Raw genomic sequence first — 13207 nt, forward strand, 5'->3', positions numbered from 1 at the left:
TTATTTTACCCTAGGCCTTCCCTTATTTGCCTGGCATCTAATAAGTATATGAGTTTGCAATCCTGATGTAGAACTTTGGGTATTTTCTTAGCCAGTATTTTAGGCTCTCAGGAAGAACAGGAATCCAAGATTAGATACGTGGTTAGGCTGGCTTTGGCTCCTACAATGCTGATTCGGATCAGAGGTCATCCTAATGGCTAGAAACCAGGATAAACTCTATGCCAGAGTGGTACTGATAAGAGAATTTAAGTAAAATATCTGTACCACCACATTTGATCTTTAAGAAATCCAGTGTCTAAGCTCTATGGTGGGGCCAGGCCAAGACCAGGATTCTTTTTTTCTCTTATGAATGCCTAGTTTAATAGGGGCCTGGTTCTGGTGTCTACAGAAAGTGATGGCTCAGACATGCTGTCTCCTTGACTGTAGTACTCCAAGTTAATTCTTTGTTAATGGGGATAATGTACAGAACTTCGTGCTTAATGACAAATGGGCAGAAAGCAAGCATTGGCAGGGATGATTCAGGTTTCTGATGTGGGCAGGTGGGCAAATGGTAACGTTAGTACCTGATGTTCCAAGACAAGAAAAGGAAGACATCACAAATTTGAGTAGGTCAGAGGAAGGGGATAGAAGCAATGATTTAAGATTTGTACTTGTAAGTTTTTTTTATTATGGTAAAATACACATTACATAAGAATTCTACATTGTTACTAGTTTAATATGCGCAATCCAGTGCTATCAAGTACATTCATGGTGCTGTGCACCATTGCCATTATTTACTTCCAGAACATTTTCATTACCCCAAAGGGAAACTGCATACTCAATTAGCAATCATTGCAGATTTGGAAGCATTTGTGTGACATCTGAATACAAAGTTAAGTAGACATTTGAATATGCAGTGCAAATGCTCAGTATAAAAAATTTGGGCTGAAGATGAAACTATCTTAGAGTTCCTAACCTGGCCTATGAACTTGAGAGTATCCAAATATCCTGAATTAGATGCAAAATATGTAAGTATAAGCATATATACTTGTTTTTCTGAAGGATATATATATATATATATCATTAATCAGATAATCAGAGAAATTTCTTAGTCTGAGAAAAGTTAACAACCATTGATATAAATAGTAAGTGAAGCTATAGGCATAGTTAAGAAAAGCTGGGAAAATGTATAATAAGAAAAATGAGGCTGGAATCTTGGGTAGCATTTAAGGAATAGAGAAGTCCAAAGGGTGTTTATTTTCTTAATACAAGAAACAAAATTCATTTCTGTCTCAAAATGGGGGAAGACTCTTATAGTGCAATGTTGTCTCCTATTTATTACATGTACCTCTCTGTTGCTAAACACCCAAACACATACTTCACAGACTCATTCATTCATGTTCTCAGACTGTCTCCCTATGTTACTACCCTTTAAATTTCTCCCTAATTTAGTCTTCTTTTAGGCCATTTGGTTGGTGGCAAGGGTGTCATTTATAATAATAATAGAGTTAAGTAAGTTGTCATAATTTATAGCCATAATGTGTGTGCACTTGCACATGTCTGTACACCCCTGTCGATCTTGGAGGAATACCGATTCTCCACCTATGGTCCCTGAACCAACAGTGCCATCTGAATTTGTAAGAAATGCAAAATCCTGGGCCCCATCATGTACCTAAATCAAAACTGAGGGGTGGGACCCAGCCTTCTAGGTGATTCTAATGAAATTAACATTTGAGAACAACTGCTCGACTATTCCTAGCCAACTTTTTCAGGATATAAATAAAACATAGGTTCCTGGTTCTTTTATTATCTTTCCTATAATAACATCTGGATGACAACATTCTGTAGTGTCTGATGAATTCCTCATGAAAAAATTGTCTTTGAACACTCTTGTCCACCTGTGATCTTCACCGCCACTCTGAATTATAGACAAATATTATTTCCTACATGTTATTTTCACCTTTCATGTTGCAATAGCCACCTTCAACAACATAAATTGTGAATTATGCAGATATTAAAATGTTTTGTAAATGGGAGAAATATTTCTGTGAACACCTTTATTATTTACCCATAGTCCTTGGTATTGGAATCTCCCAGTGTTCTGCTGAGTTTTATCCTTGGTCTTCAGAGTATGAAGTGAACCTCAGTGAAATTGCATCTTGCTTCACCCTCGCCAAGGATTTTTCAGATACATGACCTTGCCTAGAAATGCAGTAGATCTACTTGTGTACAGATCCTTTGGATTTCCAAGAATTAGTGACTGTAGTCAGAAAGAACTTAGAAGAAGCCACAGAATGAATTTGGAGAGAATTAGACTTGGTCATTGAGGTCAGTCAAGGAAGGTTTTCAGCTTCTAGCCCAAGGGATAAGCCAGGCAGTTCAGTATTTTAGTTGTTTCTGTGTTTCCAAACAGACTGTACACTAATTGAGGGAATGGATGTCTTACTTTGTCTCTTCAACCAGGCCTTAACATCTAACACATACCAAGCACTGAATAAACACTTGCCCACTTATATTTTCTTAGTCTAGAAGGTGAAGATAAAGATTTTAATTCTGGCCCTACCTCTAAGCCACATGGATGGGTTAATTTAATGGACCTCTGATTTCCTCATTCTCTAAAACCGATCCAGTAAAGTTTGCCTTCCTGCTATCCAGTGTCTTGTAAGAATCTAAAGAGAGGATACAAGAGTACTTCAAAAAGTTCATGGTAAATTAAAGACAAGTTTATTTTTATGCAACAAAATTTTGAAATCTGTGCATGCAGAAAGTTCATGGAAATTGCATTTTATAAAAAAAAAACTGCACAGGTTTCAACTCTTCTTGCACCAAAATAAACATCTTTTCCCTTTTCCATGAACTTTGTGAAGTACTCTTGTATGCAAGTATAAAATCATCTTTAAAAATTTGAGAACTTTATAAATGTGAAGTAGTACGATTTTGATTTATATGCTCCCTCCCTCGGAGGCATAATTGGTTCTTTGTAGATTGTGGAGAGAGTACCACATAGTATAGTGGGCTAGAATTCAAGAGATGTTGGTCCTAGTCCTGACCTTTGAATTCTTTGGGTTTTAATTTCCTTTTATCTCAAATAAGGAAGCATGGATTATATTGGTGCAGATTTGACTATATCTTGGAATAACCTGATAGCAAAAAATATTGATGCCTGGAACCTATTCATAAATCTAATTCTGTAAGTATGGGAGGTATGCTAGGCCTCCAGATTTTTTTTTAACTCCCCATGTGCAGCCAAGGTTTTATTTTTTTAGATCAGCAAAACCATTTGTTCAGATAAAATCTTACACAAAAGTCCAGGTTTCAAAATATACACCATTGAGACTTCAGTAGCTTTTTTAGAACATCAAGCTCTGCCAATCCCTTTTTCTCATATCACACTTTAAAATTCCTAAGCCATCATAAAGCACTGTCAGAAAACCATTGCCAAGATCTTTTTCAGCTGCAAAACAGTGTTAGGACCTGCGCCTTCACATGAGATCTCTCTCCAGTGCTTTTCTTCACAGCAGTCTGACCCAGTGTCAGACCGATGAGTAGGGAGCCTGGCTTTCCATTGACTTCCTCCTGATTACCCTAACTCTTGCTGCAAGGCAATGAGTAATCTAAAATGTAGTAAGCAAAAGAGCCTCCTGGGTCTCCTGATGCCACCTGTCCCAGTGATTCTGATGGTGGTGGCTGGGGGCTGGGGTGTCTGGTTTTCACAATGATGTTGTATTTTTGAAAAAGTTGTTCATGGATCACACCTTTGGGAGGAAGTGCCTATAAGTGATTTAGGGGAAAAGTAAAGAAATAAAGTATGCTGGAATGTGGAGATATAGTGGAACAATGAATTTCCACCTGTGCTCAGTGCCAGGCCCATCAAAGAGGAGCATCTGGTTATACTCTGACCATGGTGTTTGGGCATAGTTCTCAGTTACTTCCCTGGAAACCTAGTTCAGAGTCCTCTCCTCATCTCTGTCCAGGCCTGTGAATGTGACAGGGTCAAGAGCAGTCAGCCAAGCAGGGATTCAATTCCTGACTGATGCTAAGCAAGTCACCTCACTCTGCTAAGCCTCAGAATTTTCATTAGTGAAAAAAATAACCTCCTCCTCCTGGTCCCAGGTTTTAGTGGAGATCAAAGCCATAGTAAAGTGTCCGGCACACAATCAGTTTTGATGGTTGTAGGACTGTGTCAGCAGGGCCTTGACTGACAAGCAGTTTTTGTTTTATTCTTAGGTGGTGTTTCTCTGAGATGAAATATGTAAAACCTTTCGTTTCAGGTAAGTGCTCAGCCTCTGAGGAGCCTCTTATTGGATCTCCAAGAAACTACAGCAGGATTCAGTCTCAGTTGTCTCAGTTGCCGAGACCTTTTTTTTTTTTTTTTTCTGCAGAAATAGGAAGAAAACTACATTGCAAAGTTGAACTTGAGGTTATTATATGAAATCTTAGATTATAACCCCTGATGGCATTAATTCACACTTGGGAGTAGTATTTGAGTGGGTTTTCAGCTTTTTTATTTTTATTTATTTATTTATTTATTTGACAAGCAAAGTGGACAGTGAGAGAGAGAGACAGAGAGAAAGGTCTTCCTTTTGCCGTTGGTTCACCCTCCAATGACCGCCATGGCTGGCACGCTACAGCTGGTGCACCATGCTGATCCGAAGGCAGGAGCCAGGTACTTCTCCTGGTTTCCCATGGGGTGCAGGGCCCAAGCACTTGGGCCATCCTCCACTGCACTCCTGGCCACAGCAGAGAGCTGGCCTGGAAGAGGGGCAACCGGGACAGAATCCGGTGCCCCGACCGGGACTAGAATCCGGTATGCCGGCTCCGCAAGGCGGAGGATTAGCCTAGTGAGCCGCGGCGCCAGCCCAGCTTTTTTTTTTAAGGCAATGAGAGGAACAGTCTACTTGAAGACTTGAGGCAGGCAGGCAAGTGTTTAATTTTGAAGGTGACTAGGAAAGAAAGTGTCTGACACCACTAAAGGTAAGTGTTTCTGATTTGTAAGCTTTCAAAGAGAGATGAATAGTTCAACAAAGACTCACTGGGTTTGTAGATTTAATTAGAATTGTTGATGTTGGAGTGAGATGAATAATTGACAATTCCTCTCCTCTTGACATCTCTCCCTCCTTTTTCCACTTGAGCTTAAATTAGGACGATCCAAAGGGTCTTCTTGAGTTTGTTTCCTTTTCCATAGAGAGCTAACTGAACCCCTTTCTGCAATCTTGGATCCTACCATTTTCATCCATATATCACAATTTATCTTCTACTGTGGTTATTTTGGAGAAATCTTAGTGTTTTTATGAAGGTCTGAAACTAAACTCTTCATATAATTCCAGCCAAATGATTATTGTATGAGAAGGCTCTCTCTAACAAAGGGAAAAGCTCTCACAGTTCTGTGTGAATACAGTTTTAAAGAGTTAGAAAAAAAAAAGAGAAAGAATTTTTTTTTATTTTAAAATTTTATTTATTTATTTGAGAGGCAGGAGTTACAGAGAGAGGGAGAAACAGAGAGAAAGGTCTTCCATCTGCTGGTTTACTTCCCAGATAGCTGTAGTGGTCAGGGCTGGGCCGATCCGAAGCCAGGAACACAGGGGCCCAAGCACTTGGGCCATCTTCCACTGCTTTCCAGGCCATAGCAGAGAGCTGGATCAGAAGAGGAGCAGCCAGGACATAACTGGCGCCCATATAGGGTGCCGGCTCCGCAGCCGGAGGCTTAGTCTACTATACCACAGCACTGGCCCCTAGACTCCGGTTCTTCCATAGGGAATTTCATATTCCTGGCCTTGTTCGTGGCTTGTCCTTGTCTCATGATGGCATTAGTACATTTCTGCCCTTATGGAATGTATTATCTGGTTAAAGTCTTGAGAATTCCAAATAGCTCATGAAACACATTTTTAGTACCAAGCCTGTTCCTTTTAATGCAAGCTATTGGCATAATGCCAAAACATTGTTCAGTAAAAGTTATTGAGCTTGAGGCACAACAATGTAGTTGAACTAAGTCTTTGATGATGTATCTCATGCAAGGAAGTACAACTTATAAGTGATAGATGGATAAATAGATGTTCTTTTTTAAAAATATTTGTTTATTTGAAAGTGGGGGTTACAGAGAGAGAAGGAGTACAAAGAGAGAGGTCTTCCATCCACTGGTTCACTCCCCAGATAGATGGCTGCAGTGGTGAAACCAGGTGCCAGGAGCCTCCTGTAGGTCTCCCACATGGGCACAGGAGCCCAAGCACTTGGGCCATCCTCTGCTGTTCCTCCCAGGCCATCAGTAGGGAGCTGGATCAGAAGTGGAGCAGCTGGGACTTGAACCGGTGCCCACATGGGATACCAGCATCACAGTCAGCAACTCTACCCACTTTGCCACAGCGCTGCTCCCAGACAGATATTCTTAAGCTTTTTTATAATATGTTGAGAATCTTAAAAACTTAGGAACTTTCCCCTCCAAAAATGCACAGGTCTTTAAATTGACAATTTAGGAGGGTTCACAAAGTTTCTAGAACTTATATATTGAGCTTTGGTGTACAAAACAAAAGTAAGTCAATAAATAATCTTAAAAACTAATGCCATGTAGATGAACTGTGTATCTTTCAAACAATTCTCTATAAATATGTTTCTCAAGCTTTGATTTATACTGAACAGCAGTTAAGTTCAAAATTACACATGGAATACAAATGGCCTGTATTTTAGAGTTGTGTGCCTTATGTATCAGATCTTTATTCAAAAGTCAGCCTTGGGGCTGGGGTTGTGACTTAGCAGGTAAAGCCACTACCTGCAGTGCCAGTATCCCATGTGGGTGCTGGTCCCAGCTGCTCTATTTCCAATCCAGCTCCCTGCTAATGCACCTGAGAAATCAGTGGAGGATGGCCTTTGACCTGACCCAGCCCTGGCCATGGCAGCTGTTAGGGGAGTGAACCAAGATGGAAGTTTTCTCTGTCCTCTCTCTACCTGCAACTCTGCCTTTCAAGTAAAAAAAATAAAAAAGTCAGCGTTGGGCCAGACTAGGGGTCTTAGGAGCAGGATTGGATAAAAGAGTGAGTGGACTTAAAACTGACAGAAGAGTTCCCAGAAAAGGGGAACATGTTGGAACCTTCTGTGATCGCCTTATTTCACTCAACATTATGTTATCAAGGTTCACATATGTTGTAGCATGTATGAAAAGTTCCTCCCTTTTTAAGGCCAAGTGATATTCCACTGTATGGAATATATCACAAAATAACACGTTTTATTTCTGCATTCATCTGTTGATAGACACTTGTTGCTTCCACACTTTGGCTATTGTGAATAATGCTACTGTGAACAGGGGTATACAAACATCTCATCGCATCTTTGCTTTCAATTCTTCTGTGTGTAGAGCCAAAAGTAGAATGCTGGATCATATGGCAATTCTATTTTAATTTTTTGAGGAATTACCATACCGTTTTGCTTTTTCTAACCTTGGTGGCGCTTTTATTTCACCCCTACTTCCCCAACACACACAGACGCAGGCATCTGCATACTGCTCTCTGTAGCAGCCATATCATTTTACATTCCCACTAAAGGTATTCAAGGGCTCCAGCTCTCCACATCCTCACCAACACTTGTAATTTTCTGGATTTTGTTGTTGTTGTTTGAAAGCTTTATTTATTTATTTGGAAGGCATAGTGACAGAGAGAAAGACAGTGACAATGACACACAGGGAAAGAGAGACAGAGACAGAAAGATATCTTCCACCCCCTGGCTCACCCCCCAAATGGCTGCAGCAGTTGGGGCTGGGCCAGGATGAAGCCAGGAGCCAGGAAGTCCATCCTGGTCTCCCACATTGGTAGCAGGGTCTCAGATACTTAAGGTATCACCCACTGCTTCCCAGGCACACTAGTAGGGAGCTGGATCAGAAGCAGAGTAGTTGGGACTGAAACCAGCACTCTGACATGGGGTGAGGGTGTCCTAGCAGTGGCTTAATCCACTGCACCACCACGCCTGCTCCTGTTATCGAAATAACAGCCGTGCTAAGGCAGACATTTGCCACGTAGTTAAGATGCCGCGTCAGATAGCTGCGTCTCATATCAGAGTGCCTGGCTCCAGTCCCACTTCTGATTCCAAGTTCCTGCTAATGCACATCCTGGGAGGCAGCAGGTGATGGCTGAAGTACTTGGATCCCTGCCACCAACGTGAGAGACCAAGATCAAGTTCCTGGCACCTGACTTTGGCCTGGCCTGGTCCCACATGTTGCAGGCATTTTGGAAGTGAACCAGGAGATGAAAGATCTCTGTTCTGTCTCTCTGGTTTTCAAATAAATAAAAAAAATTTAAATTTTAAGTAAAAGGAATCTTAATGTTTTACTTTATCCAGTAGCCCTCCCTTATCCATAGGAGTATGTTCCAAGCCTCCAATGGACCTGAAACCATGAATAGCACAGAATTATGCTGCATATACTGTGTTTTTTTTTTAAAGATTTTATTTATTTATTTATTTGACAGTTAGAGTTACAGACAGTGAGAAACAGAGACAGAGAAAGGTCTTCCTTCCATTGGTTCACTCCCCAAATGGCCGCTGCGGCCGGTGCTGTGCCGATCCGAAGCCAGGAGCCAGGTACTTCTCCTGGTCTCCCATGGGGTGCAGGACCCAAGCACTTGTGCCATCCTCCACTGCACCCCCCAGGCCACAGCAGAGAGCTGGCCTGGAAGAGGGGCAACCGGGACAGAATCCGGCACCCATATGGGATGCTGGCGCCGCAGGTGGAGGATTAGCCAAGTGAGCCATGGCGCCAGCCCCATATCCATACATTCCTATGATAATGTTTAATTAATAAAGCGGGCACAGTAAAAGCTTAATAGTCAAATATAACCTTTATAACATATCCTCTAATAAAATTACCAACATTTTAGGGTCCTCCTTAAGTAAAATAAGGCTTGCTTGAATATAAGCACTGTGACCCTGTGACAGCCAGTCAGAGGGTCTGAAGGGCTGCTAACACTACTGAGTGACAGTGTAGACAGAGGGAGGATTCACATCCCAGGTGGGCACAGTGGAATGGCACACAATTTAAAACCTATGAACTGCCTATTTCTGGAATTTTCCACATACTGTTTTTGGCTACTAGTAAATGAAACCTCTGAAAGAAAAACCATGGTTAAGGGGAGACTGCTGTAGACTATTTCGGAAATGAGTATATATTCATATATTATTTATGTGAAAAACGTTCCAAAGGGAAGTTACTTGAGGCAACTCATGACGTTATGGACTTTGCTAGCATCTTCCTGCTGCATCCACATGGGGTAGCTTAATTCTCACAGTGCACAGAGCCCCAGGCTCTAGGCTTTTAGGAAAGGGTACAAAGGGAAAGAGATTTACATCCTTCCAGTTTATAACCCAACAAAGAGCTAAGACTCCTAAGGAGTAGCATGGTAGGACCACATAGACACCATGGGGAAATCTAGAAGGTTTTTTTCAGGTAATACAAGTTTGACTTGATCAGCAAGATTTTTAGTTCAACCATTTTAGATGTAGCACATTTCTAAAATCTCTGGTGAGATTGTTAGCAGGTGCAGTCATCTGAAAAGGCCTGACTAGAGCTGGAAGATTCCCTTCCTGGACGGCTATAGGCAGGAGGCCTCGGTTCCTCACCACTGCTGGCTTACTCGGCCTCAGGGCGTGGCTACTGTCTCCTCCCAGAGCAAGCAATGTAAGGGAACATGAGAACAGGAGGAGTCCCCAAGGCTTTATGTGACCTAGAATCAGAGTCACTCTAGCATCTTCCCACTCTAGAAGCAAGTCACTAAGAGTAAGCCCTACTTCTTGAAGGGAGGAGACTAAAAAAAAAAAATTGTGGATATATCTGAAGCTACCCCACTGGCAAAATTTGCATCCTTGCCTTTTATTTTGTGTCATTGTCGTTGTTATCATCACCTCTTGGTCTTGTTACATCTGGCCATTAGAGTTGTGAACCAGTTAATTTGCCTATTAGAACTGTATGTAAATAAGAATAAAAAGAGATTCTGGAAACCCTTTGTAAGCAAAGGTCTTACGAGGTCTTACCTTTAGTGCTGAGGTTTCACGTTGTCTGTCTTGACTGTTCCATGGCCAGCTGTTGCTTACTACTGGCTGTCAGACACAAACTCCAGAGGTAAGAGGTGGTTACAATAGGAAGTGACAATATTCTAGGAAACACAGAGTTAAAGAAGGCTTCCCCTCTCTCCACATCTTATTCCTCACTGTTCTCCCTGGATGTTGGTATAGAGTTTTATATTGATTATATAACACAGTGGTTGAAAGCACAGACTGGAATCAGACTGACTGGGTTCCAGTCCTGAGTTTGTTACTAGCTGGGTGATCTTGGGCAAGTTAACCTCTCTGTGCCTGTTTCATCATCTATTATATGGAGACAATAATAACATAGTGGTATCTAACTCATATAGTTATTTTGAGGGTTAGATGAAAAACAGAGTCATTTCAGGATTAATGTTTTCTCCTTGTATAAGTCATATAATAGATTTCTCTCATTGCTTAAGTAGGTAAAATGCCTAAGCCATTAGTTCACAGACACATGTAGTTAGTTTGAGCTGCCCAAGGGCCAACCTATCTGCAATCTATTTCCTCCCATCCTTAAGTCCCTAGGTAGTTTCAAATTCAAACACTGTTAGTATGAACCAAACCCAACATACTTAGGAAACTAAATATGCTTCTAAAAATGTCACAGGTCCAAAATGGGCTATATATGCTCTTCCATTTCCCATGACATTGTCCCCTCTACTAGCACGATTAATTGAGGGTTCGCCTTGTTGTCCCTGTGTGACCAAGTACCTGAGATAGAAGTTCTGGCCCAGGCCTTAGAAGTAGGTATTTAGGAAATCCATTACCAAGGTCATGACTTGGCATACAACTTCATGGGCATCATTTCTGTTACAGTCTGTTGATGCTGCATAAAGATGTGCAGTGTGCAACCTGGGTAGCTGTGCATGGTGGCTCAGGAAAGAAGAGAGCCAAAGAGATTAGATTTTGCTTTTCTCAAACAAGTTTAATTAGAGTCACTCTACAGAGAAAAAGGCATCCCTATGGGTTAAGGTGGAGAGATGGCCACCCAGAAGGATGGAAAAGGGCCTTCTGATTTCAGGTGCTAGCGTCACAAGACATGATTTCCGGTTCTGATTTTTCTCATGTACCATGTCTCTAAGTCTTCAGTTTTCTCCACTGTAAATGGAGTAATTCTCTTTCTCTGTACCTCAGGTTTAATGAGATGATCTCTATCATCTAGCCGAGCTAAACAAATGCAAATGGTGAGATTCCCAAGACAGAGAATTTAAGGAAAACAAAATCATCAAAATCATCAAAAGGTTAGTAATCTGTAGTTTACTCATGGTTCGGAGACTTAAAGGAGTTTTTAAAATCTTTTTTTTTTTTTTTTTTTTTTTTTTTAGAAAAAGCGCTGATTAGCCCTAGTGATCAGGTGCAAAGGACATTACTTAGTATTCTGCACAAAGAACAAAGGATTCCTGAGAGTGTGAAGCAAGGAGAGATGGGACAGGAGAGAGAAAAGTGTAAGAGATTAAGTGCTCCTTTGGTACTGCTTTAGGGAATTAAATATTTTCCTACTAAAATGAAAGACCCAGCAGGTTTAAAGCAATGAAATTGTTGGAGGTTTTGAGAAAAAAAAATTACTGGAGGAAAACTGGGAGAGGGGTCAAGTTCGTGTCACAATGTCAATGATGATTGACGAGACCCGACACTACAGTGAGAGTGGAAGAAATGAAGTTTTATTTAAGAAAAAGAGAAGCTCCCCCACAAAAGGGAGGGGCTGGTAGAAAGAGACCAAGCCACTGAGGTCTCGCAGTCTAGGGGTATTTGTCTTTAACACGCCACCTCTGAAGAGCAAATGCAGTGGTTACACATTTCCCATTGTGAAGGCAGGGGCAGACTTCATGGAGCCTTTTCCAACTAGTTTCTGTCAACCCCTAGATCTTGTTGTCTGTTGGCAAATATTTGTCACAATGGGCTTCCAGCCTGGTTTGGTTAGCGTGTGGGTGCTGGCAAGGCGCTCCAGGGTGGAGCCAGTCTGACCTGCTTCTAGCCACGGGCTCCCTCAAAAAAAGGTTTAAGGCATTATGATAACAAAATTCTTGATCTATGGGTCGATAAGACCAAGTAAAGTGTACCTTAAGAGAAAGGTCTTTGTTTTCGTTTTCCATTCTCTTAGTCATCCTTTTCAGGAAGCCACCCACTGAGCAAACTGTTCAGCCTCTAAGAGAGCCAAGCATGATGTGGAGTAATAACAACCTCCTGGGGCCATGCAGATCTACACATGGTTACTAAGTATTTTAATACACACCTCTTTTTTTTCTCTTTTAAAATTATTATTTTTTTGAAAGATAGAGAGAAAGAGAGAAAGGTCTCTCATCCACTGGTTCAATCCCCAAATGCCCACAGCAGGGCGTGCTGGGCGAGGCCTAAGCCAAGAACTCAATCCTGGTCATTCACGTGGTGGCAGAGCCTTCCCTGGTGCACAGGAAGCTGGAATGCAGACTAGAGCTGGGGCACAAGCCTCGACACTCCTATATGGAGTGTGGGCCTCCAAGCGATGGTTTAACCTGTGCCAAATGACCTCCCTACTGCTTATTTTTTTTCCTTTTTATCTTTCAGTTTTTGAAACTGGAGCAAATGTTTGGTCTCACAGGACACTCACATCCCTTATCAGAGAACCTGGGTTCCAGTCCCAGCTCTGCTCCCAAATCCAGCTTACTGCTAATGCGCACCCTAGGAGGCAGCAGGTGACGGCTCACATAGTTGGGTCCCTGCCATGCACATAGGAGACAAAGCTGAGTTTTCAGCTCCAGACTTCAGCACCAGCTGTTGTAGGCATCTGGGGAGTGAACCAGTGAGTAGGAGCTCTCTCTGTCTACCTCTTCAATGATCTTTTAAAAAATTGTATCACATTATATTCCTAAAAGTTTTCATAGCTAGATATACAGTTATTAATAAGCAATGATAGGCTGGCGCCATTGCTCACTAGGGTAATCCTCCGCCTGTGGTGCTGGCATCCGGGTTCTAGTCCCTGATGGGGTGCCGGATTCTGTCCCGATTGCTCCTCTTCTAGTCCAGCTCTCTGCTGTGGCCCGGGAAGGCAGTGGAGGATGGCCCAAGTGCTTGGGCCCTGCACCCGCATGGGAGACTAGGAGGAAGCACCTGGCTCCTGGCTTTGGATCAGCGCTGTGCGCCGGCCGTAGTGGCTATTTGGGGGGGTGAACCAACGGAAGGAAGACCT

At 42.1% G+C, this 13207-nt stretch overlaps 1 protein-coding gene across 1 annotated transcript in view; it reads left to right on the plus strand.

Annotated features, from left to right (window-relative positions):
• LOC100345551 (phospholipid-transporting ATPase FetA) overlaps nt 1-13207 on the plus strand; it is a 114268-nt gene that overhangs the window by 339 nt on the left and 100722 nt on the right. The window contains exons 2-3 of the mRNA XM_008270096.5: nt 4207-4250; nt 11176-11282. The gene's annotated coding sequence lies outside the window, so the exon portion shown is untranslated. The remainder of the gene's footprint in view (nt 1-4206; nt 4251-11175; nt 11283-13207) is intronic.

This window comes from Oryctolagus cuniculus, chromosome 1 (assembly GCF_051225735.1).
Source record: "Oryctolagus cuniculus isolate XC-2025 breed Fujian yellow rabbit chromosome 1, ASM5122573v1, whole genome shotgun sequence".
NCBI classification, from domain to species: Eukaryota; Metazoa; Chordata; class Mammalia; order Lagomorpha; family Leporidae; genus Oryctolagus; species Oryctolagus cuniculus.